Source organism: Anabrus simplex, chromosome 1, assembly GCF_040414725.1.
Source record: "Anabrus simplex isolate iqAnaSimp1 chromosome 1, ASM4041472v1, whole genome shotgun sequence".
NCBI lineage: Eukaryota > Metazoa > Arthropoda > Insecta > Orthoptera > Tettigoniidae > Anabrus > Anabrus simplex.
In genome coordinates this window covers 397,283,499-397,303,637 of record NC_090265.1, presented here as the reverse complement: position 1 = coordinate 397,303,637, position 20,139 = coordinate 397,283,499, and the positions used below count along the sequence as shown (strand labels likewise).

The following is a 20,139-nucleotide window of genomic DNA, read 5'->3' as shown; positions in this document are numbered from 1 at the left end:
TTCACGCAACCTGTTTCAGCTGATGATGGTGTCCGTAGACACTGAAACCGGTACCGAATAAAAAAATGTTGTGATTATATTATTAACAACATATTAGGTATTGAAAAAAAGGTGGATCAATCAAATTTCACTTTATTGTATGTTATCTCCTTTCAATATGGACCAGACATGTTTTTAATGTTGAATGACCCATAATTAAGGCGAAGTGCCTGGTTCTGTATGGCTTGCACTCTATTCAGGTGCCAGTCGGCGGCAATGCCCCATATAGGGCAGGCATACTCCAGTCTTCCTAATGAAGTGTACAGTAAGAATTTGTTTTCTGGAGATAGGCTGTTTTCACCTTTCAATAGAGAGAATAATTTTGAGACCCTACTGTGGGCCATGGCCGCAATTTGTGATATATGCTGCCGAAAGGTTAGTCCTCGGTGTAGGGTGACACTTAGGGACCATCAGATTACTTCTCCAAAGAAGTTCAAACTGCCCTCGAGCCGGCCCAAATGTTTAGTGAATAATTTTTTTTTTGCTAGGGGATTTACGTCGTACCGACACAGATAGGTCTTATGGCGACGATGGGATAGGAAAGGCCTAGGAGTTGGAAGGAAGCGGCCGTGGCCTTAATTAAGGTACAGCCCCAGCATTTGCCTGGTGTGAAAATGGGAAACCACGGAAAACCATTTTCAGGGCTGCCGATAGTGGGATTCGAACCTACTATCTCCCGGATTTTTGGTGAATAAGGTGGCATGGCACTTATTTACATTTATTCTGACTCTCCACTTTTCGAGCCAGGGCTCGAGAGTGGAGAGGCTTTAACAAAGGTACTGTTCGACTCTAGGTGCCTGCCATGAGACTGAAGAGAGAGCCGTGTCGTCAACATATATATAGAGCTTAGCCTTTTAAGGTTTAGGCATGTCGGACATATAGATTTTAAACAGGATTGGTGCTATCACACCGCCTTGGGGTGCTCCAGATGTGATTTCCTTGGCAATGAAAGCGCCTTTCTTACTGAGACATGAAATTTCCTCTCAGGGAGGTAGCTCTGGACGAGAGCAGTTAGATAGGGAGGGAAGCCAAAATTAATTTTTAAAATGAGATCATCATGCCAGACCTTATCGAAGGCTCGGGAGATATTCAGAAAACAGACTCTGGTGTACCTACTGTCATTTTAGTTCTTAGTAATGTCTTCTATTAGTCTTAGGAGTTGGTAAGTAGTGGCGTGCTTTTTCCTGAAGCTGAACTGCTCATCTGGCTCAAGATTAAGCTCGTCAATAATCGCCTGGAATCGAGATAAGAGGATTATTTCAAAAAGTTTTGAGATGATAGATAGGAGTGAGATAGGCCTGTAGTTCAGTGGGAACGTCAGGTCAGATTGAAGTTTAGGTGTCATGATCTCTTTTGCAGTTTTCCAGCTACCCGAAAATGTGCGAAGCAAAAAATGGCATTGAATAGTTTCGTCGGAAACGTAATTGCCTTCTTAGGAAAGTTCTTTAAAAAGACTGCTGAAATCTCGTTCCAGGCCGTGGGTTTTCCTGTTCTGTGGCCTCTTAATGTGGGACAAGACCTCAAACGGTGTTACAAATTTAAAGTCTATAGGCGGGTGGGGGTCGTCTTGTTTCAAGCAGATTTTCCTCCACCTCACCAATAAAGTCGTCATGAGAAAGTTAGGTACTGCGAACGCATGTTGCTTCCATCGTGTCTGCCAGTGCCTCAGCCTTCTCCTTGCCTGTGTAAGCTACTCCCTGCTGTCCGTGGAGAATGGGCACCTGTACACCTATGAGCCATGCAGTAAACAGAGCCGTCGGTAGCGCTTAATACAGATAGCCTAGATTGGAATGCAGCTCTACAGTGCTGTTCTACCATGACACGTAGGTTGCATCTTTGACGATGCCAGAGATTTTTCAGGCAAAGATCCCTGGTTTCGTTCCACAGCCTACGTGTCTTTTTTTTTTTTTAATTTTGATTTGTTGTAGGATCTATAGTGGGAGAGTCCTAGTCTTCGGTTTTTTAACTGTTGGTCCCACACTGGAAGAGTTAGCTGCATTCCGTACTGAGTTAGTGAAGTATGTAGCAAGCATGTCTGTATCTTCCTTAGAGCGAATGCTGAGATTGCCATTAATGTTGTTGCTTAGGGTACTGTGATAGAGTTGCCAGTCTATAGAGAGAAGGTAGAGTGGGATGATTTCAGTTTCGTGGGTAGGGGCTGCGTCGAGAGTGAGTAGTACAGGTTTGTGGTCGGAATCTAGGAAGTCAAATTTTAATATTTATTTGACTTCATTGTACATTTCAATACGGACCAAAACATGAGAATTATAACATGTAATCTAGGAAGTCTTCAGTGAGTAGGCTGGGATATCGAGGCTGTCTCTTCATATATGTTGCCTGGCCAGGCTTCTGGAAGGATATGTCACAAGATACCTTCTCGTAAATTTTAGTGCCTAATAGCTTAGTCATAATGTAACGAACTTTCTAGAACCATCTAGTGTCAAACATATACCATTCTGGATATTACAGTGTGTTGCACAATATTTACATCACATATACTAAACTTGGGAGTTTCTTTTTTACTTCATATTTAATGTCATTTTGTATTTCTGCCGGCAGTTTCCCTATATTTGCTTCGGATTCCGCTATTGTGATAGTTAATTCTTCCATTTTGTACGGGTTAGGCCAATTGAACTTAGTTCCTTTGTTGAGTAAGTTCATTTCATTATCAGAAAAATTGGTGTCTGATAAATTAATTGTCGTGGGATTGTTTATCTTTAAAGGAATTTTTTCCATTAACAGTTAACTTTTTTTGATCTTCTATTAGGTGTTTTAGTTTGTTTTCTAGAGTTTTCTGCTTTCTGTCTAAGATGTTGGAGAGTTTTTCAATAGTATGTTGTTGAATGGCGCTCCAGTCTAAAGGCGATGTAAAATGGGATGTACTTCAGTGTGCTTTGTAGAGCTGTAAGTTTAGTAGCGATTTTTTTCTGTACAGTAACTTTAATTCATTTTTTAACCATATTTTGTTTACTCTGTTTTGGGTGTCAAGAGATTTTGAACTTGATATGTTCTTTCTTTGGGTAGACCTTAAGAATTTCGGTATTACATCGCACCTTGAACATTCTTTCAAAAACCAGATGTCTTTAGCAATCTTACTGACTTTAACCTTGAGGTTAATATACCTATTTGTCTTAGTTTTTGCCTGGTTGGCTATCACATTACACATTACATTAGTTACGTGTGAAGTTGGTGAAGACATCGGTGTAGGTCAGAGCACTGTGTCAAAAACATTTTCCAATTTTCACACCAGGCAAATGCTGGGGCTGTACCTTAAGGCCACAGCCGCTTCCTTCCAACTCCTAGTCCTTTCCTATCCCATCGTCACCATAAAACCTACCTGTGTCGGTGCTACGTAAAGCCACTACCAAAAAGAAAAAAAGAATTGCAGATTTTGATGTCAGTAGAGATGAAAGCTGATAATTGGATAAAATTTCCAGCAAACGTTGCTGAGATGCACGAAGCACAGGCTAAGTGGCAAGAAAGTTTTACCTTCTCTTACACTATCGGAGCTGTGGACTGTGCTAATATACAAATTATAAAGCCATGTTCATGGGGACGAGTACATTAACAGAAAATGTGTCCCTAGCATTAATGTACAGACCACTTGCAATGGAAAGGAAGAGTTCACCAGTGTAGATATATTATGGCCTGGCTCTGTCCATGACTCCCGAATTTGGAAAAACTCCAATGTTTGCAGTTATGACCAGGCGTAATGGAAATGTACTCCTGCTAGGTGACGTAGGTTACGCAATCTCTCTGTGGCTCATAACCCTGTTTCAAAACACTGTCACTCCTGAACAGACGGCTTATAATGCTTGTATCACAAGAGGGCGAGTCGTGATAGAAAGATGCTTTGGTCACGTAAAACAGCACTGTGCTATTTTGCAAAGCAAGATTCCGTGTGTCTTTTTATGCTGTTTCATACTTCACAACATCGTGAAGCATATCCAAGATGAAGATTTCTCAAATCGGATACTTTTACGATGAAGAAGATGATAACGTGTCAGTTGAATATGATGGTGTTCATATTAAAGAGCGGGGACAACAAAGGTGAGATGACATAAGCAACAGCAATATATGACTTAAAAAAGAAGGTACAATTTTCTGAAATTCATTTATGTAGACTTATTCATTTGAAACCCTCTACAATTAATACAGTCTCTAGTTTAAAAACATTTTATGTCCTAAAATTCAGTTACTTTTGACTTACACTCTTTAGCCCTGGCACGAAAGATATACGTGGCATGTGCCTAACCTTGATCAATGACACTAAGTGGGTGCTTCAGACACTTGACTTTATGCTATGATTGCACTCTACATTTCTATTCACCCGAAATGCGGAGTGGTAGCTCATCGGATGCGAGACACCCAAAACACTCAGCAAGCACACGCTCATGAGATTACTCATTTTTATTCACATCTCCTATCATCTCAGTATAGAGGTCAGCGAAATGGTCTCTTAGATAATGAACTGCTGCTGAGAGCAGTGAAATAATTTTTAGAAAACTTCTACAAATGAAGATCCTTTCTTTGCAAAGCAGTATTTACAGTATCAATATGTCAAAACAGTTTCACCAGAACTAACAATGTGAAAAATAAATTAGAAGACTGTATGTATGATAGAAAAGAATTTGCTTTAGTTCTATCATGATGAATAAAATACCTAGTGAGATCACTCACCGAGTTGAAGCGCACTCCCGCAGAGCGGCGCTAGTGGAGCCCAAGACCACCGCTACACAGTTACAGTAGCTGCTTAGACTTATGAATATTAGGCCTAATGTCAAGAGAGTTGTAAATACTATTCTTAGTCCCCACAAAGAAATATCTATGGATTTTCATAAGAGAACATACGAGACGAAATGGAACATTGCGAAAAGCGAGAGCAATGTTGTGCTTTACATACTTAAAAATTTCAAACAGAGCACATAAAACACTAAACATACACCAGATTGCAAATAACACTAACAGTTTCCTCAAATAAAGTAAATGACTTAAATTACCCACCAAAACTAGTGTGAGGCCACTTTTGATAGGTAATTTATGAATAGACTCTGCAGATTTCTCTCGCTCTGAAGAAGAATCGGCACTTTAAATAGTGGTAGATCAGTTCAAAAATAATGTCCAAAGTGTGTTCAACACAGCCAGCTCCTGATGGCACAACTTAAATGGCCTCAATCGAGTCAAGAACTCGTAAAAAAATATCACCCAATATCGACCTAAACGAGCTCAGTTTTTCATAAATTTTCCTTTCAGTCTGGGAAAGAACGTCACACATACTTATAGATGGATGTGCCAGACACCTCGTGCCACCGCCGGATCCGTAGTCTTTAATTTCTGTAAGAACTAAAAACTGACCCTCTCTTGCGTGACAGAGAAAACGGACAGAGGATATAAGCTTGCTAAAATGAGGATTGCCTAACAACGTACCCGGCCACATGATAAACTAAAGTTTTCTACTGAAGGATCGGGGAAGGGGCTCAACTCCGACACAGCACTTTCCCAATCTTTAATATTTAAATAGTCTTGAATAACAAGGAAGTTCAACGTTTTCACCATTCACAACAAAATAGTCTGCCTTTATAACTTCAGAAATATGCAGGTCACATATTCTGCCTTTGGCCGAAAATTGCTTATCTTTCTGCGGAATAAGTCTTGCCCACTTTGCAAACATTATTTTCTTTTGGCGGTGTAAAAAAAAAAATCTTCTACCATCAAGCTTCCTTCCGTAACCAGATTTACAACCAGGAACAAAACAGTATGACTTTTTTTTTTTTTTCTGGAAATAATAGAAAAATAGTTGATTGCACACATGAAGCACTGCACAGATACTAATACAGACCTTGTGAAAATATTATTCACCGAGCTCGATAGCTGCAGTCGCTTAAGTGCGGCCAGTATCCAGTATTCGGGAGATAGTAGGTTCGAACCCCACTGTCGGCAGCCCTGAAAATGGTTTTCCGTGGTTTCCCATTTTCACGCCAGGCAAATGCTGGGGCTGTACCTTAATTAAGGCCACGGCCGCTTCCTTCCCACTCCTAGCCTTTCCTGTCCCATCTTCGCCATAAGACCTATCTGTGTCGGTGCGACGTAAAGCCAATAGCAAAAAAAAAAAAATATATTAAAACAAGCAGATTCCCTTGATAAGCATATCACCATGGCTTAACGCACGCACGTTATTTGGCGCAAGTGTTGCTGGAGCTGGTTCGTTGCGACTGCAGCACCACACTCCAGCAGGGCCACCAACGACAGTGTTGAGAGAGCAGAGTGATCACACTAGGTGTTCTATTTGTCATGGTTCCGTGATCAGACCCATTGCTCTTACAATCGAGGAACATTCCTGTAGTTCACTGCAAGTTCAATAATACAGAGTATGCAGGACCTTGCTGTCCATCTTATGGGACAAAGGAGTTGAAAACGTACAATATTATCATGCTTTAAATTAATAAGAAGAGCCGTTCCTTCAAGAGATTCCTTCACAAAATTGATCAAGTCCTTAATAACACCCAATGTATTTTAACATTCATTCTACACTGAAGGAATTGTTTCTTCCAAAATATTTAGAGAATGTGCCAAGCAGTGCACAAACAAAACTGTACTTCCAACTGCTACAATTTTTGCTTGGACACAAATTCCTGCCAAATTAGCTGCCCAATCCTAACAGTGTTCTCGAAAGTCAGTAATAAATGTCAGATGTAATATCAAACTAATTCTGAGCTGAAGTGTTGCCTGTACAATAAAATCCCCTTAAATATTCCTCTAAATCTAGAGAGGCCTGAATAGATCTTAACAGTTCTTGACTTGAAATTATGTAGTGCACCTTTGCTGGAACCTGATCTGAAACTCTCCATCATTAATTAGTATATTTGGCCAAGTCTCATATATCCCCTGCAGTGTGCACTGTTAGTAAAGATTAAAAATATATTTCTAGATGATTTAGTTAAGTTACCAAGAAGAGCTGTGAAAAGAATCATTGGGCTTCCTCACGACTGTCCACATGCAATGGTATATGCTCCAAGAAGTTGTCGCGGACTGGGTCTTATGAAAGCTAAATGAGAGGCTTCCTTACAACACTTCTACACCTGTAACCATCTGCTCTGACGACGATGGTTAGACTCAGTTTCTAACGATTTAAAAATAAGAGGTATAGAACTAAATGAGGCCACAGCACTAGTTGCAAATAGAGAATTGTGGCAACATTTAGTAAATTCACAGAGGCTTGCACACCGAACGCTGAAAGGCATAACACTCTATAGGCTAATGATGATGTATGTTATAACATCCATCTTGAGCATTGATCAGTTAAAAGATTACTATTTTGTAGCAAGGGAGGTACTACAAAATACACCTGGAACATTTAGAAAGGGTTAGGTATCCCCAGAAGTACACTCAACACCAACATAACAGACATTATCAAAGACTCGTTAAGCATTCTGCACCATAACCTTTATATTTAATAATTGTTAATCTAGCCCACTTTGTGTGATAAGCCCCTAGCAATGTTTTGCATTCCGTAAAGTAAGAGTCCAAGCAGTCTTTTATTTTTGCATATGAACAGTTTATTTTTACCAAGTTGTAACATTACATCCACTAGCATTTTTGTAAAATTCAGGATCCTTGTGGTCATAGACAGTATATGTCCAGATGTTCTTATAAAAATATATATAGTTTTGTCCCATATATTTGTCCCCTTCTACCAACGTGAATACGGACGGGATAACATCGAGGTGATAAGCCTTATGATCGGTGCTAGAGGTCCTTTGAAGAATTCCACTCAGATTAAAACTACCAGAATCATTGACGAAGAATGTGGTCCTCGAAGCCTTGAAAGGCTCACTACCAATACCGAGACAATTTATATAGTCATTAACGTATTTAGTATACAGGTCTTTCTTATAAACCCAGACAGTCCAGCGGCGTTTATACTCTCCGAGAACTAAACAGCTGTACGGGAGGCGCGCGCATAGTTCTTGACACTGCAAGGAACTTACACATGTTCGACCTAGCATCAATAGCCAGTCTGAATCTCAGCTGTTAACATGGTGAGACGGTTATCACCACAACACCATTTTTCATACGTAAAAGTTATTTTAAGTACAAGTCCACTCAATGGGTATGCGATGCATTTGTTCCGCAATTTCTTGGTGAAGTGCCACCTTCATGAGCACAAATTCACATAATTGTAAATAAATTTGAAACTACTAACTCAGTGCTCAATAAAAACACACACACTCGAGAACAGTTTTCACAGAGTATAAGCTAGATGACATTGGTTCAAATGTTGAATAAATCACTCACAAAATTAGCACAAGCAGAGGTTTCGGTTACTTTTGCACACAGAGCCACAAATCTATTACACATCGAACTGCACAGGTTTACATGGGGCCATTGTTTAAAACCTGCTGACCCAGCCACAAGAGTGAGATATTGCGAGTGGTATCTTGCATCATTGAATGATTGTTTATTCGACCCGCAGCTAGTGTTCTTTTAGGATGACGTCTGGTTTCATCTAACGGGTCGTGTGAACAGTCAGAACTCTCGCTATTGGTGTGCACAAAATCCTAATGGTGTTAATAAAGTCCCTCATTATGAAGGATGACACTTCCAGCATCTTTTATTAGATTTCATACAAGATTGTATACACGCTTAAAGCAGGCCTGAGGCAGCTGCTGCAGTGCAGAGTACAAACACCATGCAGTCGGTCTGGGTTTATAAGAGAGACCCAGTTCTTTATCCTCATGAGCAACCTCCTTATGGGGAAAGTGTTTATTCTATGAATAAATGTGTGTATATATATATCAGCAGTTTTCCAAGGAGGATGTAATTCATAAACGTTTTTGTATGTCCCCTGAAATCCACCTATATGATTCGCGTTTCATCATTTTTTTTTCAAGTCGTTGCCCCCTCCCTTCATACAAAGTGCCGACCCCAGGAAATTGGGAAAAGGCCAGGAGGAAGAAGCAGCAGCAGAGTTGACTACCCTTGTACAGACATGCACCGCTGAATGATCTTTCTCGGGATTATGGAGGTTGGAGACATTTTCATGCCACGACGCATGATCGCACAATGCTGTTTTCACCATTAACTGTCATCAGAAGTAACCCATGAAGGTGGACTTGGATTTATTAGCAGGAGCAAGTTAAGACAGAAACACTTCTGTTGGTAAACAACAGGATAAGGCAAAATACTGTGCTTCTTAATAAACAGTTTAATTAGGTAAATTTTGGTAGAAATGTGTTAAGATGTGCTAACTTACCAATTAAAAATAAAAGGATGTTTAACAGATATTGATACATAATTTTTCCAAAAGTAAGAACTGGGATGAATAGTAACAACCACCACCATTACTAAAATATACAGTTTCAATAACGAACATTCCTCTATATATTTTGATCAAACCATGCAGGTAACTATGAAAAACAATAGTATGGTTACAAAGTAACAACAACAACAACCACCACCAACACCCCTAAAACACAGTTTCAATAATGAACATTCCTCTATATAGTGACGACCATATTAAATAATATTTGATTTATCAAAGTTTTCCTTAGCCTAAAATATTTCAGGAATGTTGTCCAACAATTTATAGGAAGTTGGCTCTATTGACATAAAAAATCGAACATTGGTCAGTGTGTAGACAGATGCATGAACAATTCATCATCAGATTTGAAACATTAGTCACTTCTAATACTCCACTGCAAAGTAAATTAATTTCAGAACCGTAAGCCACAAGTGTATCTACAGGTATATTTCAAAAATAGCCCACGAAATTAAAACCTACAGAATAGCCTCTCTCCAATCAAGGCACATACAATATCATAACAATTAATACGTAGCTGTGGTGATGTAAACGACCACATTACGCTGTACCAGGAACATATTAGTGATAAAAATATGAAACCAAAATAGTGATAGCATATGAAACCAAAACAGTAATAGTGTAAAAAGTGGCTTTCATATTCCAAAGCATTTCTGACCATCACCGACCTTTTTCATGCACCATATAGGGATAATCAATACTGAAAAGTTGCTGGTAGATCGAGCTAGAATGATTGGAAGGTCAAAGAACAGCATGGTAACACATAAGGGACTTCAAAAAACAGCAGGCTGAAATTCAAGGAGTGAATCACTATTTTAGAACCCCTGCAATATCAGTGTTATAGAAAATGACACTCTATGAGCACAATTTACTCCTAAAAGCGTTCAAAAAGAGAGCAAAGACTCCAAAACCTAATAAACAGTCAGACCTAACCTCACAACAGAGTACAGAATAAGCTAGACTGCATCTTGGTAACCTAACCTCTACATGTACATAAACCCTACTCAGGCTAAACTACGACTCATAATGTTAGCAAGAAACAGTAAAACGCTGAATTTATTAATGTAGGCATGACAGTGATTTCCATCAACAGAAACTACATGTAGAGAACGTAGCATTATTTACATCTGTTCCAAACAACAACAATTTTCTCTTCAAAACAATCCCATTATTATAAGCACCACGCGTTAATCGATTATAAAAAAGAAGTTTAAACCGTAAAATATCAGCAATGAGTCTCATTTCAGTTTACTTCAATAATAATACTTCAACGATTCAGGCTCGAAGCACCACATTGCCATGTATCAAGAGGTTAAGGTTAGATATTTGTATTTAATAAACAAGGCACAGAGATTCCATCATAACCAAATTCGAACTTATATCACAAGTACACGCCCAAATAAAACTGAATTCAGCATATATTCCCCTTATTCAATACACAATAAGACTTAAATAACAGAAGAGAACAATAGCTAGGATGAGGTCACGACCTATGAGAGTGGAAACTAAGCACACATTAACCCCATACGGAGCATACAGTGAGATCCTACACTTCAAGATAGGCTACTAATTCCAGCGGCATGACAAATTAACTTTAAAAAATCACCCATTTTCCAACCAATACGCATGAGAAGACGAATCCTTTAGAAATATTATGTTCACAACACTTTCAAGTCAACATTGCCCACATATGGCATTTCTGGAAATAAGTTCAGCTCTCTATCATTCTCTACTTACCATTAAAATTGTTAAATAACAACAAAATTTAATTTCTATGGTATTGAATATCTTCATCATGTTGCTTAAAATAACGCCTTGGTACTTCCCCACGCCAAACCGCGCAACTAGAAGGGGGAATTCCTCGTTAACCGACTTGCAGACTGACTAGGCCGATCACTTGTCTACGTCACAACTCCATGCTCGTCAAAGAGAAAACTTCACTTCAACGCGACAACAGAAAATATTTCCAAAATCAGTCATTACACTCTTTTTTTAAAATACTGCTAAAAAGTAGCACACACTACAACCGTCATATACGGTCAATAATTATTACACTTTCAATATTGGCACAACCCTCATGCGTAATCATTCAGTGTCCCATTTGAAACGTGACGTCACTCAGCATTGTCAAATCGAAGAGAGAATTCACGAAGTAGACTATTTCACAGCCCCCAGTAACAATAATTATAAAAATTACGCCATCGTTGGAAATATAAAACTACATCTATTAATGCCAAGATAGGCCTATATTATTCTCCGGGAATTCCTCGATATATTTATGACATTCACCTTCCTGAAAGCAGATAAGAATAGATAAGAGAACGAATTCACGGAAATTTGAAGCAAAAAGCAGATAAACATATGAAACTCCACTATTAGCAATACCGTGCTCCAATTGATAGGCCTATAATGCGAAATGTGGGTTGAAGCCCTTCTCTGGAACTCCAGACATCGAAATCAACCAATCAACACTGATCTGCATTTAGGGCCGTCGCCCAGGTGGCACATTCCATATCGATTTTCTTAAATTATTTGAAAGAAGTTTGAAATCTAAACCATTTAAAAAAAATACCGTAGGTCTAATTGGATAGTTTCTTGCTTGCCATATTCGTATTAATCCTTGCGTACCTAATCCTTTCAAAATGTCAGCATTTCACTTAACGGCAGTTTTTATTTATTTATTTATTTATTTATTTATTTATTTATTTATTTATTTATTTATTTATTTATTTTTGCTAGTGGCTTTACGTTGCACCGACACAGATAGGTCTTATGGCGATGATGGGATAGGAAAGGCCTATGAGTTGGAAGGAAACGGCCGTGAGCTTAATTAAGCCACAGCCCCAGCATTTGCCTGGTCTGAAAATGGGAAACCACGAATTTTTATTTCTACAAGTTGGCAAAATAATAATAATAATAATAATAATAATAATAATAATAATAATAATACGTATTTAGTTTTGTTGTGTAATCCTGCCGTAGGCCCTATACCTTTAGGTAGCTCAACATTTACGGCAGTTTTTATTTCCTTTTGCGCGTAGCCCTAAGTAATAATACCGATCTGTCCGTATATTTACCGGTATGTATTTAGTGGAACTATGTTTTTTAAAAGTTAGTCTGTTATTTCTATTAGGCCAATTATAAAAATTACAACACGCCTAACTAAAAAGGGCATAGGAGAGTTATTTTAATAGTATCATTATTGCTTCACTGGCGTTAAATCTGCGTGTAGTATTATCTGTATCTGTGTATTAATGTATCATATTATAGGGCGCACGTATGGAAGTACGAATGAGCCTATAAGCATGAATGAATGGTTGAGTGAATAACGAATGAATAGGTGAGTGAATGAGCGATGGTGAGTGAACTGCCCTAAATGCAGATCAGTAGTGATTGATTGATAGATTAATTGATTGATTGATTGATTGATTGATTGATTGATTGATTGATTGATTGATTGATTGATTGATTGATTGATTGATTGATTGATGATAGATAGTATACAGTATTTCATTCTTCCTATATATATATATTCTTATTCAAAGAAAACGCTATTTTATTTCTGTTCAGACTTCCATATTATTTCAATCATTCAATCACCATTGATCTGCATTTAGGGCAGTCTCCCAGGTGGCAGATTTGCTATCTGTTGTTTCCTTAGTTTTTCTTAAATAACTACAAAGAATTTGGAAATTTATTGAACATCTCCTTCGGTAAATTATTCCAATCCCTAGCTCCCCTTACTATAAAGGAATATTTGCCCCAATTTGTCCTCTCGAATTCCAGCTCTATCTTCATATTGTGATATTTTCTACTTTTAAAAACACCACTCAAACTTATTCCATGCCATCTCTCCACTGACACCTCGGAACATACCACTTGGTCGAGCAGCTCGTCTCCTTTCTCCCAAGTCTTCCCAACCCAAACTTTGCAACATTTACGTACGCATTTTGTCGGAAATTACTTAAAACAAATCGAGTTGCATTTCTTTGGATTTATTCTAGTTCTCGAATCAAGTAATCCTGGTGAGGGGTTCCATACACTGGAACCATACTCTAGTTGGGGTCTTACCAGAGACTTATATGCCCTCTCATTTACATCCTTACTACAACCCCTAAATACCCTCATAGCCATGTGCAGAAATATGTACCCTTTTTTTACAATACCATTTATGAGATTACTCTGATTAAGATCTTTCCTTATATTAACACCTAGGTAGGCCTACTTACAGTGATCCCCATAAGGCACTTTCACCACATCAACGCAGTAATTAAAACTGAGAGGATTTGTCCTGTTAGTGAAACTCACAACGTGACTTTTAACCCAGTTATCATCATTACCACTGCCTGCTGTCCATCTCACAATACTGTCGAAGTATTTTTGCAGTTGTTCACAATCGTGTAAATTACAAGGCGTGTTTTATAAGTAAGGGCCGTTTTCTTGTAGACACTAGCACTGTAGTTGGCGCGTGCGTCGTGTGCCGACATGCCTCGGGAACAACGGTGCTCAGTTGCAGCTCTGTTGCTAACCTATAGGTTTCTTGTTCTGTGCTTGCTCAAATGTTCAAGATTATCGACTCGCCCGCTCCGTTCTTTCTGAAAACCTAAACTTTAGAAACAGTGCCCCCGCTGGGTACCGGTACCTAAAATCCTAACGGAGGACCACAAAAACAGAAGATTTGAGTGTTTGATGACGTTTTTGACTCGTTATGCCGAAGAAGGTGACATGTTGAGTCAGATCGTAACGGGAGACAAAACATCGGTTTCGCATTGCAAAGTGCAAAGAAATGAAGTGAAAAGTTTTCAGAAATCTTACAAAGAAATTATTCCCTTCTCATCTATTTTTTTTTTTTTTTTTTTGCTAGGGGCTTTACGTCGCACCGACACAGATAGGTCTTATGGCGACGATGGGATAGGAAAGGCTTAGGAGTTGGAAGGAAGCGGCCGTGACCTTAATTAAGGTACAGCCCCAGCATTTGCCTGGTGTGAAAATGGGAAACCACGAAAAACCATTTTCAGGGCTGCCGATAGTGGGATTCGAACCTACTATCTCCCGGATGCAAGCTCACAGCCGCGCGCCTCAACGCGCACGGCCAACTCGCCCGGTTCTCATCTATTAATTAACAAGTATGTCAGTAGTTTCTCGGCGTAGAATTTGGTTTAGTGATATAAACATCTTACGATGAGAGCTTTTGTTATCATCAAGTGAGGACAGTGATGAAGAATCCAACAAGAGAACATACAAAGACAGGATTAATTTTCATAACACCGGGCGAGTTGGCCGTGCGCGTAGAGGCGCGCGGCTGTGAGCTTGCATCCGGGAGATAGTAGGTTCGAATCCCACTATCGGCAGCCCTGAAGATGGTTTTCCGTGGTTTCCCATTTTCACACCAGGCAAATGCTGGGGCTGTACCTTAATTAAGGCCACGGCCGCTTCCTTCCAACTCCTAGGCCTTTCCTATCCCATCGTCGCCATAAGACCTATCTGTGTCGGTGCGACGTAAAGCCCCTAGCAAAAAAAAAAAAAAAAAAATTTCATAACCTCACTTCGACGGAATTGCTCTGAGTGTTTTCATATTACCACAACACAGGCTGACTATATTCTTGAAATGATCGGTCGTTTATCGAAACATGTAACAAACAGATGTCAATACCTTAGGGAAAAAGAACAAATTCTTATATGCTTACATCGGTTAGGAAATTATGCCCAGCTGCACGGTGTAGCAGCAGTGCATGGGACATCAAAATCAATTATTTGCAGAACTGTTATCAAAGTCGTAGATGTTATAGGGCCTAGTAAATGTAACATTTCCTAAGATAGTACGTTGGCCTGATAATCCACACAATATAGCGACGGTATTTCTAATGAAGGGTGAATTTCCTTCTGTGTGTGGATGTGTTGACGGTACTCTCGTTAATATTGATGCTTGTCATCATCTGAGAGGTTATTTTTAAAGTTGCCAAAAAGGAGGTCCCGTTTCTCCTCGACAACTTCTAGCACAGCCAGCTTCTTGTAATCACCTTTTTTTCCCATGATCAAAACATAAAAACTACCGGTACCACAATTATACTGTCAAGTTCGCCGCGAAAAATAAAGCATCAAAACCATGGAGTATTATACAGTTTGCCCATGGAATAAACTTGATCGGATCACTCATTCGCAAATACTTTACACTTTGCGAAGAAATTGAAAAGTAGAACCTAGATCATTGTGGAACAGAAAGACTTTGCAAGAATTGAAATGTGAAAAGTGCAAAGCTGAAAAGTTGCAAAGTTCGTTCGTGGAACAGGTCCATGGCTGTAAAAAAAATCTATCTATATTCTAGAAACATAGCCACCCATTCCGTCATTCTTTTGTCTAGTCAAATTGCACCTATTTTTGCCGGTAGTCACCCATGACCTATCCTATCAAATGCCTAACAAATCGCGATACAACACACTTGACCACCCGAATCTATGATATCTGGGGCCTGTTCCACCAACGAACTTTGCAACTTTTCAACTTTGCACTTTTCACTTTTCAATTCTTGCAAAGTGCAAAGTCTTTCTGTTCCACCATGAACTAGGTTGTACTTTTCAATTTCTTCGCAAAGTGAAAAGTCTTTACGAATGAGCGGTCCGATCGAATTTATTCAATGAGCAAACTGTGTAGGCCTAATACTCTATGATTTTAACGCTTTACTTTTCGGGGTGAACTTGACGGTATAATTGTGGTACCGTTAAAGTTTTTATCATGGGAAAGAAATGTTATTACAAGAAGCTGGCTGTGGTGGAAGTTGTCAAGGAGAACGTGACATCCTTTTTGGCAACTTTAAAAATAACCTCTCAGATGATGACACACATCAATGTTAACGAGAGTACCGTCAACACATCCACATACAGAATGCTATATCTTGCTGGAATCCTACAAGTTGAGCTTCAGTGCAATAACCTTTCCTAAACCCCAACTGCCTTCTATTGAACCAGTTATTAATTTCTCAAATATGTCTAATATAATCAGAAAGAATGCCTTCCCAAAGCTCAAATGCAATGCATGTCAAACTGACTGGCGTATAATTTTGAGCTTTATGTCTATCACCCTTTCCTTTATACACAGGGGTTATAGCAACTCTGCATTCATTTGGTATAGCTCCTTAATGCAAACAATAATCAAATACGTACTTCAGATATGGTACTATATCCCAACCCATTGTCTTCAGTACATACCCAGAAATCTTATCAATTCCAGCTGCTTTTCTAGTTTTCAAATTTTGTATCTTATTGTAAATGTCGTTTTCATAGGTAAATTCTAATACTTTTTTTAGTATTAGTCAACTCTTCTATCTGGATATTATCCTTGTAACCAACAATATTCCGGCCTACATACTGCTGCCTGAATACTTCTGCCTTTTGAAAATCCTCGCATACACACACCCCTTGTTCATTCTTGGAACCTGTTTCTGCTTTAAATAGTAAGTAAGTAAGTAAGTAAGTAAGTAAGTAAGTAAGTGAGTGAGTGAGTGAGTGAGTGAGTGAGTGAGTAAAAAGAGACTTAGTAGTCATTGGTTCACTGCTTCTATTAGCTCGCATCCCAGTAGGTGTTAACTTCGGACACAATTCTATTGATTGTTAAGTACGGTTTGAATGGTCATTGGTCCGTAAGCCTTGGTGTGGAGAATTCGAGAATATTTCTTTTCTGGAATAGTGTTCTGCGCACTCTTCTTCCCTCACCGGTAATTCATAGCCTTGCTTGTCATGTGCATTGGAAAAAAGAAAGTAATTTCAGCCTCGTGACTAACTACTGCTCCCTCGCTGTTTTCACGGTCAAGGTCAGCTAAATTATCTCGTACATGAAATTTTTTCTCTTTCCCATCAAATAAGAACCAATATTGATGGGTACAATACAAAGGAGAAACCATAAAGGTCCAATAATAGAGCCGTGTGGGAACCCCCATCTTAATTGTTACCTACTATAATATAGTGAGTTGTACTTTTTTAATTTAGCCACCCTTTCAATCATTCATATACAGTATAGTCCAATAGCCCTCATTTTCTTCAGCAAACTACATGACCTAATCTATCAAAAGCATTAGATTGTTCAATACCGATACAGTCCATTTGATCTCCTGAATGTAAAATATTACCTGTATCTTGCTGGAACCCTACAAGTTGAGCTTTAGTGGAATAACCTTTCTGCAATCCGAACTGCCTTCTATCGAACTAGCTAGTTATTTCGCAAACGTATCAAATATAGTCAGGAACAATGCTCTCCCAAATCTTACGTCGAACACATGTCTAAGCGAGGCAAATGTTCTTCGGATACGGAAGTTATTTTTAAAACAAACCTCAAGGCTTTAACTCGCTTAGTTCTTAATTTATGACAGGAAGAACGCCTCGTTTGTTCAGGTTTCGCGCGTGACACTGCTGGTTGGCTGATTTGTCAGTAGGCTATCTCCCAAACAGTGCACATTTAAATCTCCAGACAGTCGTATGCAGTGCAGTGTTCCTTTTATCGGTAGTATAATACTGATCAAATAAAAATCAGTAATAAATGTACAATTCTTGAGGACAAGTGGATTGTGTTTGTGAAGTTGTGTAGTTTGCGAGTGCGTGCTTGTGTGTGTGGTAGTGGTGGTGGGGGTTCTTAGTTCAAAGAACAATGACAGAAGGGTGCAAAATGAATCCTCAAATTAAGAAGAAACGTTCCATAATAACAACTGCCATTGATAATAATTCCTAACCTCTTTCCGCACTGCGTAGTGTTGTGAGAACTTGAAGTCACGAGATATAAAGCCACCGCCAGAATCTTTCATTAATCATTTCTGACTGTGTTAATTACAATTCGAGGATACTCCTTCGTAAATCGATATTTAATTTTCAAAACTTCCGTCAACTAAGAGAAATGGATCGCTCTGCCTCTTAAAGTGTTTTATTTTACGATCATTTCCAGTCTCCATAAGCTCAAAATGTTCTGTCTTCTACTCTAGGTTAAAAATATCGTTGAGATCATCAACGTTATTTTCCGTTCTTTCAATGTGTGCTCACTGGATAAGTCGGATATTTCACCACGATTATATTACTGCAGACAGTAAATGCCACTAAAATAAACTGATCATTCGTTTCTTTTTCTTCACTCGCAGCTATACATCGCTTATACAAGGGTCCTGGTCTGTAAAAGATAATTCAGTGAATAACTATAACATATGTATACACAGGAGGTTTATACACGGTTTATTAGTAACAAATTGTACATGAAAGGTGTATAAACTTTGTATAAAAGTTATACACCGTTTATTAGTAAGTCTGTACCGAAAGCTTACTAAATCAGATTAGTTCGTTCAGACTGTCAACATCGTGTGCGCCAGAAGTTCGAAATTTTTGTTTCAAAATGTCGGTTCCATTCATAGATGCTGAAAAGTTAATAGTAGAAATACAAAATTGTCCTTGTCTGTGGGATTTACGAACGACAGACTATTAAAATAAAATTTAAAAACTTAAAATGTGGACTGAAGTTTCCCAAGAAGTGATTCCCAAATTTACCGAACTGTACCCAATGAACCCTACTAGTACTTATCTTTCTCCTCAAACTTCTTCTCGTAAGAATATAAATCCCAAGGATAACGTTCGCGTGCATAGTCCAAAGTCAAAATGACATGAAAAAGATATGGTGGGGACTAGAATTTGCCGCGAAGTTGCCGGAAGTGGACAGCAAGGAAAAACAGTGTGTCTGAGAAGTAGAGTGGAGTGGCGTAGAAAGCAGTGGATCGTGTGAAAGTGGGCTTTAAGTGAGGCACCACTTCCTGTCCATGGATCAATCTATCCCAGTAAACACTTCCTGTATGCTGTTCTGCGGTGGGATTATTTGTCTCCTCCCCTACTACGTATGGATAAGAAGAGCAATTCTAGATTGTCGGCAATACCTTGGGCAGGTAACATCTCCTATCACTAAACACCCGATCCCGTAGAGAAACGGGACAAGGGTTGGACACAAGGGTTGAATGTTCTGAACAGAGTACTTTGCTGCTTGGGATAACACTTGTCTCTCTTCATATTATACACCCACTGCCTAGTCAGCTATTTGTCTTCTAGTGAAAATTTGTGCTCTACAGTAGCGAATCCTGAAATAAGATACACTGTTTGTTTTGCTCGAATAAAGCGTGCGAAACAGAATGTAGGCATATTCACGCTACAATAAATAAAGCCAAACTACAAAATAATTTCTATCAACGATGAACTTGACATATATGTGAGACTAGCAAGAAACCCGTGCTTCGCTACGGTATTATACTGAAAATTATAACTGAATGCTTATTGTTTTATATATAATCCGCCGAAATTTGCTATCTGACTCTTTTTCTGAGAGAATCCGCCAAAATTCGCGATCTGACTCGTTTTCTAACAGATTACGGCAAGTTTCCTCCCATTTTTCAATCTTTCTTTCCAGCAACCGATTTCGTTCTTCCCGGGCTAGGTCCAGGTATTTCACCCGGTCAGTTGGGTCCCTAAATTTTTGCCATCTTTTCCTATAAGCATTTTTAATATGGATCAAATCCTTCAGGACATCCGGCGTGGTGTCCTCTTGGGCGCCTTGGCGGTACTGAACCCGCGGCCGGACTGCATTCTTAGTCATTACCCGTCCAGGACCTGTTTCCAGCGCGGTCCGCACATTTGACGACGGTCCACAACATTATTATTATTATTATTATTATTATTATTATTATTATTATTATTATTATTATTATTATTATTATTATTATTATTATTATTATTATCAGATGTTCTGGAACCCACATCGAGATGCAA

General features: G+C 38.9%; 1 protein-coding gene across 4 annotated transcripts in view; it reads right to left on the bottom strand.

Annotated features, from left to right (window-relative positions):
- LOC136856840 (uncharacterized) overlaps positions 1 to 11,229 on the bottom strand; it is a 176,628-nt gene extending 165,399 nt beyond the window's left edge. For all 4 annotated transcript variants that reach the window (XM_067135011.2, XM_067135013.2, XM_067135012.2 and 1 more), the window contains exon 1: positions 11,096 to 11,229. The gene's annotated coding sequence lies outside the window, so the exon portion shown is untranslated. The remainder of the gene's footprint in view (positions 1 to 11,095) is intronic.
- Positions 11,230 to 20,139: the final 8,910 nt, after the last annotated feature.